Genomic DNA, 25,406 nt, shown 5'->3' on the forward strand with positions numbered 1-25,406 from the left:
CTGGAGTGCAAAGTCAAGTGGTCCTTAGGAAGCATCACTACGAACAAAGCTAGTAGAGGTGATGGAATTCTAGCTGAGCTATTTCAAATCCTAAAAGATGATGCTGTGAAAGTGCTGCACTCAATATGCCAGCAAATTTGGAAAACTCAGCAGTGGCCACAGGACAGGAAAAGGTCAGTTTTCATTCCAATCCCAAAGAAGAGCAATGCCAAAGAATGTTCAAACTACCGCACAACTGACTCATTTCACATGCTAGCAAAGTGATGTTCAAAATCCTTCAAGCTAGGCTTCAACTGTATTTGAACCAAGAACTTCCAGATGTTCAAGCTGGGTTTAGAAAAGGCAGAGGTACCAGAGATCAAATTGCCGACATCCATTGCATTACAGAATAAGCAAGAGACTTCCAGAAAAACATCTACTTCTGCTTCATTGACTACGCTAAAGCCTTTGATTGTGTGGATCACAACAAACTGTGGAAAATTCTTCAAGAGATGGGAATACCAGACCACCTTACCTGCCTCCTGAAAAATCTGTATGCAGGTCAAGAAGCAACAGTTGGAATCGGACATGGAACAACCGACTGGTTCAAAACTAGGGGAGGAGTGTATGTCAAGGCTGTATATTGTCATCTTGCTTATTTAACTATATGCAGAGCATATCATCTGAAATGCCAGACTGGATAAAGCACAAGCTGGAATCAAGATTGCTGGGAGAAATATCAATAACCTCAGATATGCAGATGACACCACCCTTATGGCAGAAAGCAAAGAGGAACTAAAGATCCTTTTGATGAAGATGAAAGAAGAGAGTGAAAAAGCTGGCTCAACCTTCACAAAATGAAGATCATGGCCTCCAGTCCCATCACTTCATGGCAAATAAATGGGGAAACAATGGAGACAGTGACAGACTTTATCTTCTTGGGCTTCAAAATCACTGCAGATGGTGACTGTAGCCAAGAAATTAAAAGACGCTTGCTCCTTGGAAGAAAAGCTATGACCAGCCTAGACAGTACATTAAAAGCAGAGACATACTTTGTCTACATAGGTCCATCTAGTCAAAGCTATGGTTTTTCCAGTAGTCATGTATGGATGTGAGTTGGACTATAAAGAAAGCTGGGCATTGAAGAACTGATGCTTTTGAACTGTGGTATCAGAGAAGACTCTTTTTTTTTTTTAATAAATTTATTTATTTTAGTTGGGGGCTAATCAGAGAAGACTCTTGAGAGTCCCTTGGATTACAAGGAGATCAAACCAGTCAATCCTAAAGAAAATCGATTCTGAATATTCATTGGAGGGACTGATGCTGAGGCTGAAGCTCCAATACTTTGGCCACCTGATGCAAAGAGCCACCTCATTGGAAAAGACCCTGATGCTGGGAAAGATTGAAGGCAGGAGGAGAAGAGGATGACAGAGGATGAGATGATTGGATGGCATCACCAACTCAATGGACATGAATTTGGGTAGGCTCCAGGAGATGGTGGAGAACAGGGAAGCCTGGCATGCTGCAGTCCATGCGGTCACAAAGAGCTGTACATGACAGTGACTGAACAACAGCCACAACGTTATTAGCAATAATACTGCCCATGTTATTAGCCTCCCTAGCTGATCTTCCCCACTTACCCAAGCACCCTTATATTCTGATTATTTCTGAATTTCACATGTCGAATCAAGTGGCCCACTTGTTGAATGGAGTGTAATTAGCATATGTAATTAGCATGCTAATCACACATGCTAATTTGGGCAATGCGTTCACTCAACCCAACCCTTTTCATGGATCAAGTCATTCAGGTACTGCCTGGGGTCATTGTACTTGACTTTGGCTCCCCTCAGTCTTCAGGTCTGCTCAAAGGTCACATTATTAGAGAGTTCTTCCCTGACCACTTATATAAAAGCTCACCCATGGTACCTCCAACTCATCTCTATGAACCCTTCCTGACCACCTATTCCAAACTGTAAACCTCTTCCCCACCTGGCACTCTTGCTCCCACCATCTCCCCTGACTTTTTCTCTCCTCTCAGCATCGAGACTACAAAGCATACATATTTCTCTACTACTCTGGTTCACAGTCTGCTCCTCACTCTAGAATGTAAGCTCCTGCAGGCAGGACTACTGATTATATACCTGGTGCCTACTACAGTGGCTGGCATTCAATAAGCAGTCAGTAAATATTTGTTGAATAAATTATCACTGTTATACCAAGAGGACTAGAGCAGAGGGAGACTGGAAGCAAAATTAGCCACATAGGCTGTGGCTGGACTCCAAGATGAAGACGGTAAGGGTGTGATTGTTGGGTATCTATTTTGAGAGAAGAAAGTATAAACCTGAAAGATGCTCTCAAAAAAAGGTCTACAAGATTTGAAAACAGATTGAAGAAGAAAAGAAGAAAAATGTGCCAGGATGGGCTCTATTTTGAGCCAAGAAGAATGGAAGCACTAACAAAGAGAGCTGGGGATGCGGAGGTGAGGTTAATAAAGTGTAAAGCAACACAGAGTGGACCTGTCAGAGAGGGAGGTGGGGAGCTGTGACCCCTGCCCAAGAATGGATTAAACTAAAGATGTAGTGAATACACCAAGAGAACACTTATGAAAAGGAGAGGAAAGGCTGGAGGATGTGGCTTTGGTGGACACATAAAGGAAAAAAAAGGAAGGAAGATGGCATCAGATGACATAAAAAGCTCCAGAATCATGGAAGCCAGAAGAGTTCTGACAAGGGATTAGAAAGGGAAGAAGGCCAGTTCATTTGACAAGTGGCTTCCCAACAGATCAGTGGGTAAAGAAGCCAGCTGCAATGCAAGAGACACAGGAGACTCAGGTTCAATCCCTGGGTCAGGAAGATCCCCTGGAGGAGGAAATGGCAACCCACTCCAGTATTCTTGCCTGGAGAATCACATGGACAGAGGAGCCTGACGGGCTAGAGTTCATGGGGTCACAATGAGTTGGATAAGACTGAGCACACATGCATTCAACAAGTAGGTTACTGGCAACCTTAAAAAGGGGTTTCAAACAGTAAAGTTAAAAGTATGCTAAAGTGAAGTCACTCAGTCATGTCCAACTCTTCCCAACCCCATGGACTGTAGCCTACCAGACTTCTCCATCCATGGGATTTTCCAGGCAAGAATACTGGAGTGAGTTGGCATTTCCTTCTCCAGGGGATCTTCCTGACCCAGGGATCAAACCCAGGTCTCCCACATTGCAAGCAGATGCTTTACCCTTTCAAACACTGGCAAATCTTTTAGCAATATGATTATTTTCAGAATTGTGATACTTATAAATCTGAACTCTGTAAAATTTAAATGGTTTGATTTTGAGGTATCCTCCACCAGAGAAGGAATGGGGATGTGGAGATTCCACTAGAGGAATAGCCCACCGTGAAGTGCTCAGGTGCAGCCTGGGATGGGAAGTAGGCCAGGGGCAGAGGCGAGGCCCCAGGAAACTTCCATTAAGACCAGATGCAGTTTCCATCTGTATTCTTCAGGGTCTCCCTAACTGATCTTCCCCACTTACCCAAGCACACTTAAGTTCTGATTATTTCTGGATTTCACATGACCTCCCAACTGCTTTCCCCACATCTAAGCTCCGTTTCAGCAACCAGTCTGTGAGCTCACATCACTCCACTGCTCAACGACGAGTAAAGATCCATGTCATTCAGAGCCAGAACCAATCACCTCCCAGGGATCCCCAAATGGTCAGTCCTGCCACCACACACACCTCCTGCTTGCCCGGTGGTTCACCCACCCCCACCCTTTTCATGGATCGGGTCATTTGGGTACTGCCTGGGGTCATTGTACTTATTTTGCCTCCCCTCAGCCTTCAGGTCTCTGCTCAAAGGTCACTGTGTTAGAGAGTTCTTCCCTGACCACTTACATAAAAGCTCACCTGCGGTATCCCCAATCCCTCGTATGTATGTATTTCTCTCTTGTGTTCTTTCTTTCCTTCATTCGTTCTTTCATTATTTCCTTCTTTATTTATTTTTATGGTACTTATCAGTTCCTGAGGTTTTACCTGTTCATGGTGAACTGCCTTAAGGCACATGAATGGTCAGTATTTGTTAATTGCTCAATCCAAGTTAATGACTTCTATTATGGCTAGACAAAATTCAACATACAACTCAATCACCATCTTCATACTTAGAATATCCTCTCTATCTACCATCAGTTCAGTTCAGTCGCTCAGTTGTGTCCAACTCGTGACCCCATGGACTGCAGCACACCAGGCTTCCCTGTCCATCACCAACTCCCGGAGTTTGCTCAAACTCATGGCCATCAAGTCAGTGATGTCATCCAAGCATCTCATCCTCTGTAGTCCCCTTCTCCTGCCTTCAATCTTTCCCAGCAACAGGGTCTTTTCTAATGAGTCAGTTCATATAAGGTGGCCAAGTGATTGGTGCTTCAGCCTCAGCATCAGTCCCTCCAATGAATATTCAGAATCTATTTTCTTTAGGATTGACTGGTTTGATCTTCTTGCTGTCCAAGGGACTCTCAAGAGTCTTCTCCGACACCACAGTTCAAAAGCATCAATTCTTCAATGCTCAGCTTTCTTTATAGTCCAACTCTCACATGCATACATGACTACTGGAAAAACCACAGCTTTGACTAGACAGACCTTTGTTGGCAAAGTAATGTCTCTGCTTTGTAATATGTTGTCTAGGCTGGTCATAGCTTTTCTTCCAAGGAGCAAGCGTCTTTTAATTTCATGGCTGCAGTCACCATCTGCAGTGATTCTGAAGCCCAAGAAGATAAAGTCTGTCACTGTCTCCACTGTTTCCCCATCTATCTGCCATGAAGTGATGGGACTAGATGCCATGATCTTCATTTTTTGTATGTTGAGACTTAAGCCAGCCTTTTCACTCTCCTTTTTTACCTTCATCAAGAGGCTCTTTAGCTCCTCTTCACTTTCTGCCATAAGGGTGATGTTATCTGCATATCTGAGGTTATTGATATTTCTCCCAGCAATCTTGATTCCACTTTGTGCTTTATCCAGCCCAGCATTTCGCATGATGTACTCTGCATATAGTTAAATGAGCAAGGTGACAATATACTGCCTTGACATATACTCCTTCCCTAATTTTGAACCAGTTCATTGTTCCATGTCCGATTCCAACTGTTGCTTCTTGACCTGCATGCAGATTTCTCAGGAGGCAGGTAAGGTGGTCTGATATTTCCATCTCCTGAAGAATTTTCCACAGTTTGTTGTGATCCACACAGTCAAAGGCTTTATCATAGTCAATGAAGCAGGAGTAGATGTTGTTCTGGAAGTCTCTTGCTTATTCTGTGATGCAACAGATGTTGGCAATTTGATCTCTGGTACCTCTGCCTTTTCTAAATCCAGCTTGAACACCTGGAGGTTCTCTGTTCATGTACTTTTGAAGCCTTACTTGGAGAATTTTGAGCATTACTTTGCTAGTGTGTGAGATGAGCGCAATTGTGGGGTAGTTTGAACATTCTTTGGCATTGCCCTTCTTCGTGACTGGAATGAAAACTGACCTTTTCTCTATCTATCATACTTTTCTCTAAAAAAGTACTCTGCCTCAATTGAGAGTTAGCCTTCCCAGGCCACCCATGCACCTTTCCGAGACTTTGATTCCTATGATTTACTTCTACAATAGACACAATTATGAAATATCCAGGTCTGATTTCTTTAACTACTCTGGGTTAGAGATGGCTGATTGGATAGAAGACTTTCAGAAGCAGGTGTTTTGATGGTACGAACTAGCAACTCTCAGCCTGAGAGGCAATAGGAAAACTACAAGTAGCAGTAATAAGGTCAAAACACATACACACATACACGTGTTTGTTTGAGGATTCTGAGTGTAAGAAAAAACCTAGTAGTTTAAAAACCTCACTCTCTAAAGCATATTAATCAATGCTGATAACGATGACTACGGAATGTCAGAAAAAGATTAGGCTAGGTCCAAACTCCACTTAGTAGCCATGAAGCTGAAAATAAAGTTTTAAGGATTTAAATGGAAACCTCAAACTAATCTAGAAAATTCCTCTTGCAATATAGGTTTTCTGATCATGCTGGATTTCTCTAAAATTTAGGGCTGCTACTGGAAACTAATAAGATAAGAAATATGATATAACTGCACTGTGCTTAGTCACTCAGTCATGTCCGACTCTTTGCGACCGCACAGACTGTAGCCCACCAGGCTCCTCTGTCCATGGGGATTCTTCAGCGAGAATACTGGAGTGGTTTGCCATGCCCTCCTCCAGGGGATCTTCCTAACTCAGGGATGTAACCAGGGTCTCTGGCATTGCAGGCGGATTCTTTACTAGCTGAGTTACCAGGGAAGTCCCATGATATAACTAAGTACTATACAAATAACATCTTATATGCAATACTTTCAAGTTCAAAAAGAAAAATGTTTCTTTTAATTTCATGGGACAGGTACAGTCTGATAGCAGAAAAACAGATTGCATTTTTGCAACTCTGACTAGCTTTTCTGACCCCTGTTGAGAACTTGAACACTAAAATCCAGGTGATTTGTTATTGTTTCGTCCTAAAATTAAACACTGTGAGTGAACATTCCATACATAGCTTCAGGAGAGGAGAGTAAAAGCAGTTCATTTTTACTGCTCTATTAATGAAATATTTTTATTAGCTTTGAAAGTGAAAGTAGTCACACAGTCATGTCCAACTCTTTGCGATTCCATGGACTACAGCCTGTCCTGTGGATTTCTCCAGGCAAGAGTACTGGAGTGGGTTGCCATTTCCTTCTCTAGTGGATCTTCCTGACCGGGCGATTGAACCCGGGTCTCCTGCACTGCAGGCAGATTCTTCACCAACTGAACCACTAGGGAGGCTAATTCAGAAATCTGAGAGTCAGACTACAATGACTATAAGGCAATGTCTCTTGCATAATTTGTTCCAAATGAGGACATTTTATTCATGAGAGTTCATTCATCCCATGTGCTACCTTGTGTGCCATAAAAAAGTGACTGAATTCAAGCCAAGGATAACAACAGTCCAGGAGAACACATCTGCAAACATATCTCCCACCCAACTCACCAGAGCTGACCGATAAAAACCCACATATTCTTTCATTTAACAGATATTGATTCATTTAACAAATATTGAGCAATTGTTTTATATCTTGTTTAACGGGGCTTCCCTGGTAGCTCAGCTGGTAAAGAATCCTCCTGCGATGCAGGAGACCCCAGTTCGATTCCTGGGTTGGGAAGATCCCCTGGAGAAGGAATAGGCTACCTACTCCAGTATTCTTGGGCTTCTCTGGTGGCTCAGATGGTAAAGAATCCACCAGCAATGTGGGAGACCTGGGTTCAATCCCTGGGTTGGGAGGATCCGCTGGAAGAGGGCATGGCAACTCACTCTAGTATTCTTGCCTGGAGAATCCCCATGGACAGACGAGCCTAGTAGGCTGTCCGTGGGGTCGCAAAGAGTCGGACATGACTGAGCCACTAAGAACAGCACAGCACATCTTGTTTAACATGTATGTGTATGCATTTATGACATGTCAGACACGTGTCCTAATTTAAGTATTAACTTACTTGATTCTCATAATAACCCAAAGGGAGGAACACCATTTTTCTCCTCATTTCACAGATGAGAAAATCCAGGCACAGAGAGGTTAAGCTACTAGCCTAGGGACAAAGCTAACAAATGTGGGAGCCAAGATGGTCTGAGTCTAGAACTGGGCTCTTAGCTATCGCCCTCTACAGAAGGCACAAAGCTAAGCAGCAGGAATCTACTAGGTCTCTGCCCTCTTGGGGACTGACCTTCCAGCCAGGAGGGATTGGTAGAGAGCAGACAATATATAATATTTTAATTATAAAGACTGGAGTGCCACAATGGAGAAGTGACAAGATATCAGAACACAGAGGGGAAAAGAACAGAGGAAAACATTCCTGGAGCTCACACTGATTCCTCACAAAACCCTGAAAAATAATGAATAATAGTCTCATCGCAGAGATGAAGCAGTTCCTGCTGAGAGAGGAGAGGTGAAGACCACAGGCAGGATTCATCCCTACTCTGAGCAGTCCCAACACAAACCTGGTTGTTGGTAACAAACTACATACCTGACTTTCCTCTAGATCCTGTCCACGTATTGTGTCCCTTTTGCATCAGAGTTGACCCTTGGTATCTTCAGGGGACTGGGCCCAGGATCCCCACAGATATCAAAATCTGCAGAAGTCCAAGTCCTTTATATAAAATGGCTGTTATAAATAGAGTGGTTGTTATTACCTGTGCACAACCACCGTTTGTATACTTTAAATCATCTCTAGACAACTCTTGAGAATCCCTTGGACTGCAAGGAGATCCAATCAATCCATCCTAAAAGAGATCAATCCTGGGTTTTCATTGGAAGGACTGATGTTGAAGCTGAAACTCCAATACTTTGGCCACCTCATGTGAAGAGTTGACTCATTGGAAAAGACCCTAATGCTGGGTAGGATTAGGGGCGGGAGGAGAAGGGGACGACAGAAGATGAGATGGTTGGATGGCATCACCAACTCGATGGACATGGGTTTGGGTAGACTCCGGGAGTTGGTGATGGACAGAGACGCCTGGCGTGCTGCAATTCATGGGGTCACAAAGAGTCGGACACGACTGAGCGATTGAACTGAACTGAACTGAGACAACTTATAATACCTAATGTTAATGCTATATAAATAGTTGTAAATACAATGGAAATGCATGAAAATAGTTGTTGGGCACACAGCAAATTTGTTTTTTGGAACTTTCCAGAATTTTTTCCCAGATGTTCTCAATATGAGATTATTTGAATCCATGGATACAGACAGCCAGTTGTATAATAATTTAATCTCTTCTGCATGGGACACTATGAGAGGTTTAAGTATTTATCTTGGGTGTCTTGTCAAATTCAGAACTCTTATCTTATTGCTTTGACAAGAGTCATTTAACATGAAGCACTCTGCTCACAGTAACACTGTAATGCATGTTGGCTAGTGGCTTTCACCCAAAAATTAATTCCTATCATTGTTAATCTGAGGCTGCTCTATCCTGGTAGCTAAGGAGTTACAGAGTTAAGGAGATAAAGAATAAACATGTATCTAATCACTTCATTCCATGGGCCAGGCTAGGTGTTTTCACAAGGTATTTAAATGTTGAGAATAGATCAGGTGTTTCAGATAAGGTGCATCTGAGAGGCTGCTGAGGCTGACTTAAAGCCAAACTATTCTGTCATTTTAAAAATAAGAAAATTAAGTGCAATCAAAGCACCCAATTTCAAGAGAACAGAAGATCTTCAGTCATTAAAAATTATGTTTACAAGGAGTTTTAAACAAACGAAGAAATAGTCATGTTCTAATAATATTTACATATTCAGAAAAAAGAGCAAAAGTGAACACAGTATAAAACTCTTTATAGGTTAATACATGTGTTTTTATATTCCAGAAACACTTCTAGAAATACACAAAAAGGAACAGTGTTACTAACGGCTCATACCAAGAGAAGATGGATAAAAGGAAATTTTAACATTTACTTTACACCCTTTAATAGTTTCCTATACATAATTCTTAAAAATTAAACAAAATTAGACTTAGGAAGAATTTTCAAATAATGTATAAAAAGCTGACAATGCTTAGACTACAAAGGTATCTTAAGTGTCAGAACAAATGTTCTTTAATATAGAATAATTTCAACTAAATCCCCCCTCCCAATACAAGGAACTAGAAAATTCCTAAAACTGAAACCCTAAGGGTTAATTTTCGCTCTTTTTACTTTGTAAGCTTTATTATTGATTGGAATATTTACAGTAAGCTTTTATCACTTTTGTGATAAAAAATCCAAATATTAAGTAAGAAACAGAATATAGGAAATATACTCATATAAGTGATAGAATTATGACAGTTGCTTTTGCCACATTCTGAAGTCAAATATAAAGAAGCCAATATTGTCACTGTAAAATTGATAATTCAAAGTATACACTAAAAGATTATCTTACTGAAATACAGCCAAGTGAGCTCAAAGTCCTAATTCAAGGAAGACAGAATCACACCTCAATTTTAAATACTTTTGACCTAATATTCTTTTCTCCTAATCTTCTTCTCTGTGATGTTAACCCTGCCTTCTTTCACACAGCAATCTGAGAAAAGAAGAAGATAGTGACAATTAGCTGGAGTTAGGTCACACACTCTAACCTCAGGATGACTGGCAACTGCCCACGGACTGGAAGCCTCCTTCCTCACCTCCTAGGCATTCTTGGCTTCAGTACCTCCCAATAACTTTTGGACTTTAGTTTTCTCTAATACATCACCTGCCTCCACAAAGTATTAATACAGCCTGCATCTTACAAAACAGTGAAAGGAAGGAAATTAATTACTGCTTTAAGTTACCCTGATGCCAAAGTGTCACTTACTAGCAAAATATAGATCTTTTTTGCAAGCTCTTTTGGAAAATACATACACGTCCTGTTTACTATCATCACATATTCTTCCCTTTGATGTGCATGATCCTTCATGAAGCAAAGAAAAGTAGGGCACTCCAGTTCCTCTCTGCTGCGGTAAATACATTGCAGCCTCTCCCTCTTACTTTTTAAAACCAAAAGCTCTGGGTCCAACATAAACAGCAACCACCTGAGGACTCTGAAAAGTGAATGAAAAAGGTGAATTGTGGAGGAGAGCCAAAACTGAGAGAAGTGACCAAAAAGGGGGTGAACTTCCCAGGTTATTTTATTTTCTTTTACATTGGAGCAGGACACCATCCTGCTTTGTCCTGGAGCAGGACACCATCACAGAGTTCCAGAGAAAGCAACAGACCAGTCAGTGCAGCAGCCTGAAAAGCTAAATCTTCAAATGAAACTCTGTCTTTTGGGCCAGAGGAACCTAGAAAAGAACCCTTGAAGGCCAGAGTATTAGGGAAATCATAGAGAAAAAGAACATGGAGAAGGGAATTCCCAAATTCTATACACAAACCGGCACAGTTCCCAGCCTCACCTTGAGCTGTGCATTCATGAGACAGACCCATAGTATCCCAACAAAGGCTCTGAAAACTGAACTGAGATTAGAACCACCACCCTCGGAAGGTGACAAAGAAATTCAGTCTGAATCTAGCCAGGTTCACTGACTGCAAAACCAAATTTTAAAAAGACATTGTTCAAGAGAATACAATAGGACCCAGAATATACACAGAATATACACTGTAGCATAATATGCACAGCGCCCAGGGTACAATCTAATAGCAATTCATATTAAAAGAGCTGGAAAAATATGTCTAGATCGCAAGAGAAAATACATCCAGATTCCAACTATAAGATGACCCAGAGAATAGATAATATAATATCTTCCATGAGGATATGAAATGAAAGACAGAAGTTCTCAGCAGAGAAACAGAAATTAGAAAAATAACCAAGTGAAAATTATAGTAATAAAAAAAAATCTGAAATTTAAAATTCACTGGAGAGCTCAACAGAAGAACAGAGACCACAAAGGAAAGAGTGAGTAAGTTTAAAGGGTGAGTGAAATCATCTAAAGAACAAACAACAAAATTCAGAAAAATAAGTAGAGCCTCAGAGACCTGTAGGAGAATATTAAAACTTCTGGTATTTTTGTCACTGGAATTCTAGAAAAAGAGGAGGAAAAGACTGGTGGAGAAACTGTTTGAAGAAACAATGGCCAAAAACTTCCCAATTATTAAAATACATAAATTTATAAATGCAAACAGCTCATAAACTCTAAATAGAATAAGCTCAAAGATAACCACCCCTAGACACATCAAAATCAACTGCTTAAAAGCAAAGATACAGGGAAAATCTTCATAACAGCTAGAGAGCAATTACATATTACATATGGGAGAACAATTATTCAAATAACTGAAGAGTTTTCATCAGAAACGAGAATGGCCAAAAGACAGCGGAAAAACATCTTTAAAGTACAGAAAGAAAAAAACAGCTGACCTAGAATTCTATATCCCTTGATAATATTTCTCAGGAAAGAAAGCTAAATAATGACATTCTTAGACAAATGAACACTAAGAGAATTCATGTTTGGCAAAACGACTCTAAAAGAAATGCTAAAGGAAGCGGTTCAGGCTGCAGGGAAATGACACCAGAAACCTGGATATTCACCAAGAGCAACAACAGAAATGGAAATACCGCGTAAACACAAAAGACTGTTTCCCACAGTTCTTTAAAATGTGTATGACTGCTAAAAGTAAAACTTATACCATTGTTTGGCAGGATTTTCAACGTACAGATATAATTTATGTCATAAAGGTAAGCAGGGGAGGATAAAGGAAACTATATGATCATAAGGTTTCTACATTTTACTTGATGTCGTACAATATTAATGTTAAGCAGACTGTCAGAGTTGACATATGTATGCTGGAATTCTCAAACATTCTCCAAAATTTTTTTCAAAGAAATAAAGCCAAAAATTCAGTATATAAATGAAAAGGGAATACTAAAAAGATCGATTCAAATCATCCAAGAGAAGACAGGAAAGGAGACAAAGAGGAACAAGAAATGGAGGAACATGGAGAAAACAAATAATAAAATGGGAACTTTAAATCCAATCTATCAATAATTATATTAAATGTAAATGATCTAAAAACACCTATGTAAATACATTGTCAGAATTTTTCCAACTAACAAGAACCAACTATATACTGCCTACAAAAAACTCATTTTAAATATAAAGATTTAAATTTAAATCTATAGATTTAAATAGATTAGATTTAAAGTAATAAATTTATTACTTTAAATAAATAAGATTAAAAGTAATAAATGAAAAAAGCATATAATGTATATAATAATCAAAAGAAAATCAGAATCAGGCTGTATTAATTTCAACCACTCTCATATTCTTGCTTCTCCTAATCTTTAATCCCTCCATATTAATATATTTATTACAAAGGTTTTTCCCTCATTATTCACAAAACCATTTTCCAGACTTTTAAGCTGTTCTTGGCAATGATTTACAAAATATATCAGCATACCCCTGCCATTTATGAACTTACAATCTAAGACAGACAACATTAATCCAAGTTTATTAATATATTAGTATATATCTATTTATATTATCAATTATACATCAGAAATATCTAAAGTATATGCTTGAAAAAGGTGTTAAGTTCCCTCTATACACTGAAGATTTAGCAGGCTTTAACAGTGGCATGGAATTCACAGTTTGGGTGGTTCAGAAAATAATGCCAGGGAAGATGGAATTCATACAAGAAGCCTGAGAAAAACATGTATTTTCCGAAGCAACTAAATGTAGATTTTGATTCAGCATGCCTAAAGCAAAATAGGCTGTATAGTACATAGATAGATAAGACTTAACATTTTATTAGGCTTATAAAGATTAGCAACAGTGTTAGGTAGATCATGGCTATCACCACATCTTAGATTACAATGATAAAATAATGCTTTGGGGCTCAGACCTGATAGATGTCCTTCCAATCAATATTTTGTACCTAAACATTCTCACTATGAAATTATAGCTTTACAGGCACCCCACCTCCTCTCCACCAGTCATGTTTTAAGGTGATAGGGAGAAGAGGGAGAGGGAGGAGGAGGGAGAGAAAAAGAAGGAAGAGGGATGGTTACACAAGGGGATGGACATTCTGCGATGGAAATTCATCAATTATCTAAAATATATGGATCAGGGTCTTCAGTGAACGTTTTCAGTTATAAGTAAAACTAGAGGAACAGACTGATTGTTTTAGGAGAAAGTATAAAACGAAGATAGAGAAAAGTGAAGAACTGAAACTTATAGTACATACAAACCATCAGTACCCTTCTCCACCTCATGTGTTTTCACATATTTTTTTTGTGATTTGATTAAAAACAAATGCTCTTTCTAAGAAGATTATTATGTCTATCTTACAAATGAGGCAACAGACAGACAAAAAGTACTTAATCAATAGTACAGGCACTCATCACTTTTATGATACAGTTCATTCCTGGAAACCACACTGATAAAATCATTAAGTGGACTGTGTGGAATTTATTAAAATCATTTACTAGAATAGGTTTGAATTCAGCAAAGAAAGCTAGTGACAAATAAGTGGATAAAGACAAGAGAGATAAATTACTGGCCCTTTATTTTGCTATATCACAAGGAATGTTTGGAGGAGTGAAATGCTAACTACACAAACAAGCAGAGACCGTCAGCAGGTGGGGGTATAAATACTGACCTGTACTCTAAGGAAGATCAACAGGAGGAGAGATCCAAAGCAACCGCTACAAATTTGCAGTTAAAAAGCAAGGCAGTAGAAAGCCCAAAAATAGATCCATACAAATAAAATCAACTGATCTTGGACAAAAGAGCAAAGACAATACATTGGATAAAAAGCCTTTTCATCAAATGGTTCTGGAACAACTGGACGTACACATGCAAGGGGAAAAAGTGAATCTAGACACAGACCTTTAAATTAACTCAAAATGGATCATAGACCTAAATGTAAAACGCAAAAACTATAACTTCTAGAAGATAACACAGGAGAAAATCTAGGTGACCTTTAGTTCAGTGGTGACTTTCCAGATATAAGATCAAAAGCACAATCCATGAAAGGAAAGAATTGATAAGATAGACTACATTAAAATTAAAAAGCTCTGCTCTGCAAAAGACATTGTAAAGAGAATGAAATGACTAGCCACAGACAGAGAGGAAATCTTTGCAAAATGCATGTCTGATAAAGGACAGTATCCATGATACACAATAACCTCTTAAAACAGCATTAGGGAAATAACAGAATTACAGAATAGACAGAAGATATAAACAGATACCTCATCCAAAAAAAGACATACAGGTGGCAAATAAGCACATGAAAACATGCTCAACATCATTTGTCATTAAGGAAATGAAAATTAAAACAATGAGGTAATATTACACACCTATTAGAAAGGCTGAAATCCAAATGCTCACACTGGTGCTGCGAGAGCTGGTGATTATGTGGAACAGAAATCTCAAAGGCTGTTGGTGGGAACAGAAAATGGTACAACCACTTGGGAAGACGGTTTGGCAGTTTCTCATAAAACCAAACATAATCTTATTGTATAACAAAGCAATCATGCTCCTTGCTTATTTAACCAAAAGAATTGAAAACTTACATCTATACAAACACCTACATGTAAATGTCTATGGCAGCTTTATTCACAGTGGTCAAAACTTGGAAGCAACCAAGATAACTTCAACTGATGAATGAATAAACAAACTGTGGTACATCCAGACAAAGGAATATTATTCAGAGATGAAATGAACCATCAAAAGCCACAAAAGAGCAAGGAGATGGATATGTAACTAACTTTATAGTAGTGATGTCAATTACATCTCAAAAAACTCGGCAAAAATAAATTAAATAAACTTAGGACATCATCGGAGACTGAATACTGTACTAGAGAAAAAAATGGTATAGACTTATAAAGAAAAATATGGGGTCAATTATGACGGAAATCCCAACAGATAACTGGAGAGAGATAAGGGTTTGGAGTGTTTCTTTTAAAAATGACTGAACTCTGTGTAGGAGAGTATCCTTAATCTTAGGAGGGACTGAGTTTGGAAAAATATGAGTAATATGGATACCTGTGAAGAAAGAGTAAGAGATCAAGCAAATGGGACAAAGTGCAGGCACATCTGGGTGAGGAGCATACAGGTATTCGCTGAGTTGTTCTCACAACTTATCTTGAAATTATTTCCAAATAAAAGCTCTTTTTAAGTATACCTCCCCCGCAAAAGGCATGGAAGAACCTTAAATAAATATTGCTAAGTGAAAGAAGGCTGCATACTATTTGCTTCCAACTTATATGACATTCTGCATAAGGAAAAACTATGAAGACAGAAAAAAGATCAGTGGTTCTGGGGAGCAGAGAGGAGACGAACGGGGCGGGTGGGGGGAGCACAGGGCATTTTTACAGTAGTGGGACTCTTCTGTATGACACTGCAGTGATGGACACATGTTATACGTTAGTCAAAATGCACAGAATGTAGGAAACAGGGAACCCGAATGTAGACGATGGACTTCGGTGAATAATAACGTATCAGTACTGGCTCATCAACTACAACCAAGGTACCACAGCACTTAAGACGTTAATTACAGGGAAAACTGCAGTGGAGGTCAGGGGTGGTGGGGAGATGGGACAGAGAGATGAGGGAATATATAGGACTCTCTGTTCTTTCCATTCATCCTTCCATAAAATATAAAAACTGTTCAAAAATAGTCTATTAACTTTTTAAAAGCGAAGCAGTATGTCACTTTCTGTGTTCTTATTCGATGATTACAGGTCAAAAGGCTTAAGTGGCACCAAAGATATTTTAATTTCCTCCAATTTTATATGCCAGAACTGTATAATGAGGCAAACAGCTGAAATAGAAAACCATCTAATGAGAGCCTGCCTATCATTTTCTACGTCTTCTTTTTTCATTAGCTTCCAGAATGCCTCGTTGTTCATTTGTTTACTTTCATAAAGAAAAGGCATTCTATTCCACTAGGAGTGATCATGGAGCATTATTTCAGTCCCCGAGGATGTGTCTGTGGAAAATAGCCCTCTTTTCACATCCCCTTAAGGTTGGAGCCAGGACAGCTTCAAATGACTCTCCTCAGGGCAAGAGGTAACCAATAATGAGGACTTTCACATAAAATACCTCAAAAGAAAGAAATCTGGGGTAAAAAAACACTCAAGACACAGTTCTGAACTGAAGGAAACACACACACTCTTACCTTGAAAATGCCTGAGTATGAACTCTCCCTCTCAAACACCATCAACAAGCAGCTAAGCATTTTAGCAGCTCAGGAGGAGTGCTCAGTTCAGAAAGATTCACGATGATGTGTCTGCAGAAGAACCTATCACCTTACTGGTGAGGTTAAAATAAAGAGATGTTTTCTTCTCTGCTTCCTAAGATGTGTAAAAAGCCTAGTACTAAAAACAGTACTGCTGTTGGGGTAAATGACATGTAAAATTTTCTCTTGGTTGTGCTTTTAATAAGCAGGGCCTCACCTTGAGCTTTGAATACTGTGGGACAATATTTTGAACACACAGATATTCCTGACCTGTGGTTCTCAAAGTGTGGTCACTGGACCAGCAGCAATGGCATTACTAGGGAACTTGTTAGAAATGCAATTCTAATCCAGATCTACAGAATCAGAGACTCCAGGGGCGGGACACGGCCACCTGTTCTCACAAGCCCTGCAGGTGACTATGATGCCCAATGAAGCTGGAAAGCCATGGTTCTAGAAAATGTAAATATGGAAACATGCCTTACCTTTTTCTCCATTGACTGGAATCAATTATTGAGTTAAGCCTGGCTCAGAGAGCTCCTCACGTTCATAACACTAGCAGAGCTGGTTAAGAATCTCATCTTTTTATCCCTGTCTCTCCACTATGCAAGGATAGAACCTTCACGTGCTCCCCTAAGGCAGGAGGAAGACACACCCAGTGCCAACTCTGAACCCACATTGTGAAGAAGTCTGTTTTCTCAGTTAAAAAAAAAAATCAAAGCTTCCCTCTCCAAAGGGCTTGTCCTTTTTCACAACCACAATACTTCCATCTTATATGGGATAACAACTTTCAGTTTACAAAGTACCTCCAGATATACTATGTAATTCAGCTATCTCAAAAAGCCTGTGACACAGATTCTCCACTTCCCCTAATATTTCACAGAGGAGGAAGCTGAAGCTCAGAGAACCCTGAGTAACCAGTCACTAGTTCAAGATCACCCAGGCAGTAAGCATACAGAGTCTCCTTGGTTCAAGCCAAGCACGATGCTCTAAGCTGTCTTCATCAAAGAAACATTAGCTATGTGATCTTGGATGAATTATTGAAGCTCCATAAGCCTCATTTCCACATCCATAACACAGAAGTAGAAGTAGTACCCACTTCACAAAGATTAAAGGAGATAATCCATGGAAGGCTTTCAGAACAGAGCCTGGCCAATAGCACATCTGCAATAAACGTGAGCTGTAATTACTGATCCTGACACCACCACCACTCCAGCTATTGTAACACTGCAGTCACTCCTGCTCCAGTTGCTGCTGCTGCTGCTGCTGTTGCTAAGTCGCTTCAGTTGTGTCCGACTCTGTGCGACCCCACAGACGGCAGCCCACCAGGCTCCCCCGTCCCTGGGATTCTCCAGGCAAGAACACTGGAGTGGATTGCCATTTCCTTCTCCAGTGCATGAAAGGGAAAAGTGAAAGTGAAGTCGCTCAGTCGTGTCCGACTCTTAGTGACCCCATGGACTGTAGCCTACCAGGCTCCTCCGTCCATGGGATTTTCCAGGCAAGAGTACTGGAGTGGGGTGCCATTGCCTTCTCCGCCTGCTCCAGTAAGTGAGCTTTTTTTTCACTGTGTTCCTTCACTCCTGCCTTCAGACTTCTTATACTGTCCAGGCCATCACATGTTGAGTGTCTATGCAGTGGACATGATCACATCATCTGTTGGGCTACAGTAGAGTTTACAATAGATTAAACTACCAAAACCCTTCATAATAAATGCATATGTTAGCAGCTATTCCAACCATCTGACACTTTTATCTTTATTTCAATGTAAAGATTAGCTTTTACAAAGATAAACCAGATGATTACATCAAATGTACACAGCCCTCATCCCAGAGAGTTTCTTGAGATTCAAGGAAAACAAAAGGCTTAACTAAGGCTGGCAAACGGAAAAGCCGGCTCCGGCTCCTTGCCACTAAATTGATCAAAGATAGTCTGAGTCTCCAGTGGTATAAATGAAAAGCAGAAACTCTTCTCTGAGCAAATCCTTCCAGATATACGCCTGATTGCAACCCTTTGAAGTTGACACAGCTGAAATCAGATTTTTTTGCATGAATTATGCTCTACAGCAGAACAGAAGGAAGACCACCCAGACTATGACTCATGGTACAAGAAAAAGCTGAAGGCACAATTTGTACTATGCATATGGGAAGCCATCATCCCTGGACTAGGAGAGAGGCTCACAGTGAGGGGTATCTTCAGCAATGGAGGTGCAGCAGCAAAGCCCATGGAGCTAATCACTTCAACAACTGTGCAGACCCACTTATTTGCCTTTTTGTAGCTTTTGTCCCACTGACTTCCAAGCCCATTGATCTAATCCACCATAACTAATTATTTAAATCCTCTGCAAAAATGAAATTAACATTCATTTTAATTTATTTAAGTCAACGTAAACCCAACAAAAGATTCTCCAAGCCTAAAAAAGCTTCATTTAACTTTCCCCCCTGAATCACAATGATTCAAGTTTAAATGCCATAATTTATTTTAGTATTTATGTGCTCTAACTAAAGATTCTACAAATAAAGATTGTCCATGCTTATTGGATTTTTAAGGTCACCATAACAGAATGTTTGAGTGCCTTTGAAAAACGTTTTTAATGATTCTTCTAAACGTATCAAAAATTCAACCAAAGTTTAAATTGATGTTTTCTAAAAGGAAATAACTTCTAAAGTGAAACTACTTTCAAATCAAATGTATTCACGTTGGTACTATTTCAAATTCTTCAAAACCCAAGATAATAGATGTTCATAGTTACAAATGAATGGCTTATTAGCTCAATAAGTAAATCCATATTTGGGGAAAACAACTGGCCTGTCAGCTAGCCCATGATTCCAATATTATTTCTACTTATATAACAGATTAAGCATTTATTTCTCAACAGTAAAGTCAAAAGCAAAATCAGTTTGCTGGATTATGAAGCAAAGCTATTGGAGCTAGAGAGTTGTGTATTTTAAAGGCCAGTTTTGGACGTAGAGCTAATAATGATGGCCAGGAATTAACTTTATTCACTCCATTCAATATTTACACCTAGAAACCTCAAGTGGCTACAGTTGATCCTACCTGATTAGGAAATCAAAAAAACTTCTGAGCAAAGGCAAAATAGTTCATCGGTTTCAAAGCTGGCTGTCTCTTGATGGCTTTTAACTGTTCCTCTTTCAAACCACAAACTCTCCAGACAGGATCCCCACTGCACCACCTTTCGGAATGGGGCTCAGGCTGGTGCTCAGCTTTTGTTGATGTTTCATTCCTACACACTTTTTGCCATGTTATCACTGAACAGGGCTTTCTAACCCCTTGCTTTTGCCCACGATATATGTGTGGTCCTCATTCTTGCCTGTCTTGTTGATGTGGAATCTACACCCTACTCAAGACGTCTACATGGACACTTATGTTCCCAAGGGTTCCCACTTTCTCTTTGACTTAGATGTATATCTACTCTGTTAAGAATGACCTTCCCCAGTACTAGCTTCTCACCCTAAATCTACTGGCCCACACCTGAATATAACACAATCGAAGCTGTGGTTGTGAGTCAGAGGAGAGTTATCTGGCTTCTAAATAAATAAAGAGAAAGAGAAAGAGAAAGAAAGAGGGAGGGAGCACAAAGGCTCAAAAGTGTTTCTGTTCCTCCAAGTTCATGGGTCCTTTATCTTACACTTGGCTAGGGTCCCAGACATCAGTTCTCAGGTGCCACATGGGTGGCTTTGGATATGTACCTAAGCAAATATAATCTTAAAGAATTAATTAAAAACACGGAACTGGAAGCTAACATATCTGTTTTCTGATCCTAACTGCCACTAAGATCACACCACTGTATGATCTCGGGTGAGTCACTGTCTCTCTGGGTCTGTTTTCTCATTTGTAAAATGAAAGGACTGTAATCTCAAAGTTCTCTTCTAGCTATGAAATTCTGTTACTATATTCTGCAAAAGTAATTGTCCAACAAATTCTCAGCCATGCTGAAAGGCTTAAAATATTATCTGCTGTTATTTACTCATGTCATATCTCCCCTCCGTGAGTACGGACAATTGAAACTTGATCATGTACTCTAAAGCAAAGACACTGGGAAGTGTTCCCATATAAACTTTTTTTTTCTACCAGCACATTCAAGTGAGCAATTCAACACCCCTGTTGATTAAATCACTCTGAAAGGCCATCCATATCGACTTCTCTCACATATTTTAAGGAAGCAGAGCTCAATGGCTGAGTACCTAGTATGGCCCAGGGATTTAGTTAAGCACTTTCCTGCAAATAACTCCAGTTTTTGCATCTGAAAGGTTAACAAGATCTCCATCTCACAAAATCTGAGAGATTCTTAACTAATGCAGAGTCACAACTCTGATAAGTTGGTGGTGTGCTTTGGGCTGGCCCACTGGAAGAAGCTGAGGGAGCCTTTCTTATCTTAGTCTTGGATAGAAGTAATCACAACACACAGTCTGTCATACCATATTCATGCAGTAAAGCTTTCTATTGCATTTAACAGTGTTTACATTGTACCCTTCTCAAAAGATGGGAAGAAACAGATTTTCCTAGGAATGGCTTCAAATTTGTCATATGTGAATAAAAGAAAATAAAGTCTGTAAGAAAAAAAAAAATCATATGTATGTACAAAAGAAAAGCACCTCTACTTCACATATTTTAAAAACCTAGTTAGATATAAAAAGAAGTTGATCACCTTATCACTTTAAGTAAGTAAACATAAAAATGTAATGAACAAAAATAAAGATTAAAATAAATGAGAAATATAGGAATTGTTTATTTTAACTCAGTTTTAAAACTGTCTTCTAAAAATAGAGAGGAATAGTACTGTCAGGCAGTAAAAAATATTATAAAGTTACAATAATTAACATAGTCAAAGTGCAGTGGAAATTTAGCATATGACAGAAATAGCATTTAAAATCAGAAAGGAAAATAGGGATCATTTAATTAACCAGGACAAAATAAATAAATAAATAAATAACCACATTTAAAAAAATACAAGAATAAACAAGGGAAACTTCCAAAAGAACAAAAGGACACAATAACAGACAAGAAATACCACCAAAAGTTTTGGAAAATAGAAAACAGAAGCATGAGTGACATGTGATTCAGCCAAGTGGAGACAGATGAAGCCTACGTGCCTGCCATCGGTGGAAATCAAAAAAAGCAACCCACTCTTATGTGACAAGAACCACCTGGTGATACAGAGAGGGCATTCAGATTCTGATTTAGGCTGGGCAGGAGTCCTGAAGTGCTGCATTGCTAACAAGCTCCCTGGTGATGTGAATGGAAGCGGCTGGTCTGGGGTCCACACGTTGAGTATCTAGGCTTTAGCGTAGAGGATGCCTGAAACCCACTGGCATCAGAAACCTCAGGACGTTTGGGAAGCAGAACGGGTCCTGAGTCTGTAAAAGGATGAGGCGGACCTCAGATCTGGTCCTCGAAGCTAGGTGACTGCTCTCTCTAGCCCCAAGAGGAGGGATGGTTTACTCCTGGAGAGGGTGAGTTACAGAAGATCTGGTCACTGGGACACTGAGCATAATGACCAAAACAGGGGATGGAGTGAAAATCTACAAACCATACAGGACCTGCAGCTCCATTTCACTGCACAACTCTCAAGATGCAGGCAGCAGGCTCATAAGCCCCTCAGGCAGGGAAGAGGGAGGTTGTTCTCTAGGGACACCGACAAGCACAGAAGAAGGTACAGCTGACCCTTGAATAACACAGGTTTGGCAGGGCTCCACTTAATAGGCAGATTTTTTACCACAGTAAACACTACAGTACTACTCAATCCACTGCCAGTTAAATCCATGGATACAGAGGAACCACGGATACACAGGGCCCGCTATAATTTGTACAAGGATTTTTCGACTGTACAGGGGTTTGGTGCCCCTAACCCCCACGTTGTTCAAGAGTCTACTGTAACTCTGAAAGAAAAACAGTAATTACTCAAACCACATAAAAATTACAATTTCTATTCCTGAAAAAAAATAATAATTAAAGAGACAAAAGGGAAAATATTTATAATCAACATGAAAAATAGCTAGTTTATTTTTGCTTTCATAATTCAACAAACACTCCCCCAAATGACAAAAACATCAAGTCATTCACAGAAAAATTTTAAGTGGTTTTAAAACATGAAAATGGGGCTGAATTTCACTTAAAAACAAAGGGTATTTGAAATGACACCATTTTTCACATAGCCAACTGGCAAACACTTGACAGTTCTGTTGCATGTCACATTACAAACCTTATGAACAGGTATAATCCTCTAGGAGAACAATTTGATGATACCTATCAAATTCAAAATGACCCAATCACTTTGAACTAATAGGAGTTTATCCTAGACATTCATGTAAACAAAGATATATGTACAAAATTAGCTATTGTGGCATTGTTTTAAATAGCATCTGACTGAAGATGAATTAAAAATATATTCATAGAGGATGGATTAAATAAATTATGATAAATATATTGCTATGTATTATATATGTAAAATATATATTATATGTGTTAAAACTCTATACAACCATTTAAAGTAAAAAAGTACAAAAGAGCATGTGTGTGTGCTCAGTCACTCAGTTGTATCCAACTCTGTGACCTCATGGACTGTAACCCTCCAGGCTCCTCTTTCCCTGGGATTTCTCCAGCAAGACTACTAGAGTGAGTTGCCATTTCCTCCTCCAGGGGATCTTCCCGACCCAGGGATTGAACCCATATAGCCTGTGTCTCTTGCATTGCAGCCAGATTCTTTACCAGCTGAACCATCGGGGAAGCCACAAAAGAGCATATATAACATTTAGAGAGAAATATATGTGTTTGGATATGCTTAGGAAAAGTCTCAGAAAACAACTGCAAATGGTTGTCCCTGAGAAGGGAGTTTCAATTTGCATTAAATACAATATTTTACTGTTTGACAGTTTTTCCACAATAAGTATATACTGATATTTTCTTAAGCAGTTTCCTTCGCAGGAATATACAGGCAAGTTGATGACAATGAGATGATAAGATAAAGAGATTTCTAGAGAGGAGCAGAGTTAATGTGCTGCCTGGAAGCTGAGACTTCTTTTTCTATCCAAGAACTGGTTTGGAGGAGATGTTAACTTCTTTTCTACTCTTTCTTCCTGTACCTGAGAAATGGGAATAACAATAATAAAATACAAGTTTATCTTAGTGTATAATTTTAGCCCTGCAATAGTGATTGCAACAATTTATTTAACAAACTTCAGTTCAGTTCAGTCACTCAGTTGTGTCTGACTCTTTGCAACCCCATGGACCACAGCACGCCAGGCCTCTCTGTTCATCACCAACTCCCGGAGTTTACCCAAATTCATGTCCATTGAGTCGGTGATGCCATCCAACCATCTCATCCTCTGTTGTCCCCTTCTCCTCCTGCCCTCAATCTTTCCCAGCATCAGGGTCTTTTCCAATGAGTCAGCTCTTCGCATCAGGTGGCCAAAGTACTGGAGTTTCAGCTTCAACATCAGTCCTTCCAATGAACACTCAGGACTGATCTCCTTTAGGATAGACTGGTTGGATCTCCTTGCAGTCCAGGGGACTCTCAAGAGTCTTCTCCAACACCACAGTTCAAAAGCATCAATTCCGCGGCGCTCAGCTTTCTTCACCATCCAACTCTCACATCCATACATGACTACTGGAAAAACCATAGCCTTGACTAGACGGACCTTTGTTGGCAAAGTAATGTCTCTGCTTTTTAATATGCTGTCTAGGTTGGTCATAACTTTACTTCCAAGGAGTAAGCGTCTTTTAATTTCATGGCTGCAATCACCATCCACAATGATTTTGGAGCCCCCCAAAATAAAGTCAGCCACTGTTTCCACTGTTTCCCCATCTATTTACCATGAAGTGATGGGACCAGATGCCATGATCTTAGTTTTCTGAATGTTGAGCTTTAAGCCAACTTTTTCACTCTCCTCTTTCATTTTCATCAAGAGGCTCTTTAGTTCTTCTTCAGTTTCTGCCATAAGGGTGGTGTCATCTGCATGTCTGAGATTATTGATATTTCTCCTGACAATCCTGATTCCAGCTTGTGCTTCTTCCAGCCCAGCATTTCTCATGATGTACTCTGCATATAAGTTAAATAAGCAGGGTGACAATATACAGCCTTGACGTACTCCTTTTCCTATTTGGAACCAGTCTGTTGTTCCATGTCCATTTCTAACTACTGCTTCCTGACCTGCATACAGGTTTCTCAAGAGGCAAGTCAGGTGGTCTGGTAGTCAACAAACTTACGTCTCATTTATTTCAAATCCTGTCCAACTCACTGCTTTAAGCTTACTGAGCCAACAGAGATAGTGAGTCTGCACTTGCATTCTGAAAAGGTAACTGTACTCCAACTTTGCTTTGGCGTCTTGAGTTCACCATGCTAGAAGATCAAACACAACCCAAAGAAATGTAAACTCTACCACATCAGGGGCAGGAGTCTGCAATCTTGAGAAATGTTTGCCTGATGGAAATAAGTCTAAAACTTGATTTATAAGCCAATGTACTTCGCACTGATTTTCTAATGCCATGAAATGTTATGAATGAATAACTACTTAGCTAAGTAAGTAAATGTTAGTCACTCAGTTGTGTCCGACTGTTTATGACCCCATGGGCTGTAGCCTACCAGGCTTCTCTGTCCATGGAATTCTCCAGGCAAGAATACTGTAGTGAGTAGCCATTCCCTTCTCTAGGGGATCCTCCCGACCCAGGGCTCAAACCCCGGTCTCCTGTATTACAG

The 25,406-nt window shown here is 39.7% G+C and overlaps 1 protein-coding gene and 1 long non-coding RNA gene across 4 annotated transcripts in view; both read right to left on the reverse strand.

Moving 5' to 3' along the window:
* CERS6 (ceramide synthase 6) overlaps positions 1-25,406 on the reverse strand; it is a 342,789-nt gene that overhangs the window by 295,683 nt on the left and 21,700 nt on the right. The gene's annotated exons all lie outside the window — the stretch shown is intronic.
* On the reverse strand, positions 3,959-10,899 carry LOC145542875 (uncharacterized). The gene is made up of 2 exons (XR_014080204.1): positions 8,597-10,899; positions 3,959-4,231 (listed from the first exon to the last, which is right to left on the reverse strand). It is a non-coding gene; the product is annotated as an uncharacterized LOC145542875 (long non-coding RNA).

This window comes from Giraffa tippelskirchi, chromosome 3 (genome assembly GCF_054371585.1).
Source record: "Giraffa tippelskirchi isolate mGirTip1 chromosome 3, T2T-mGirTip1v1.2.pri, whole genome shotgun sequence".
Taxonomy (NCBI): domain Eukaryota; kingdom Metazoa; phylum Chordata; class Mammalia; order Artiodactyla; family Giraffidae; genus Giraffa; species Giraffa tippelskirchi.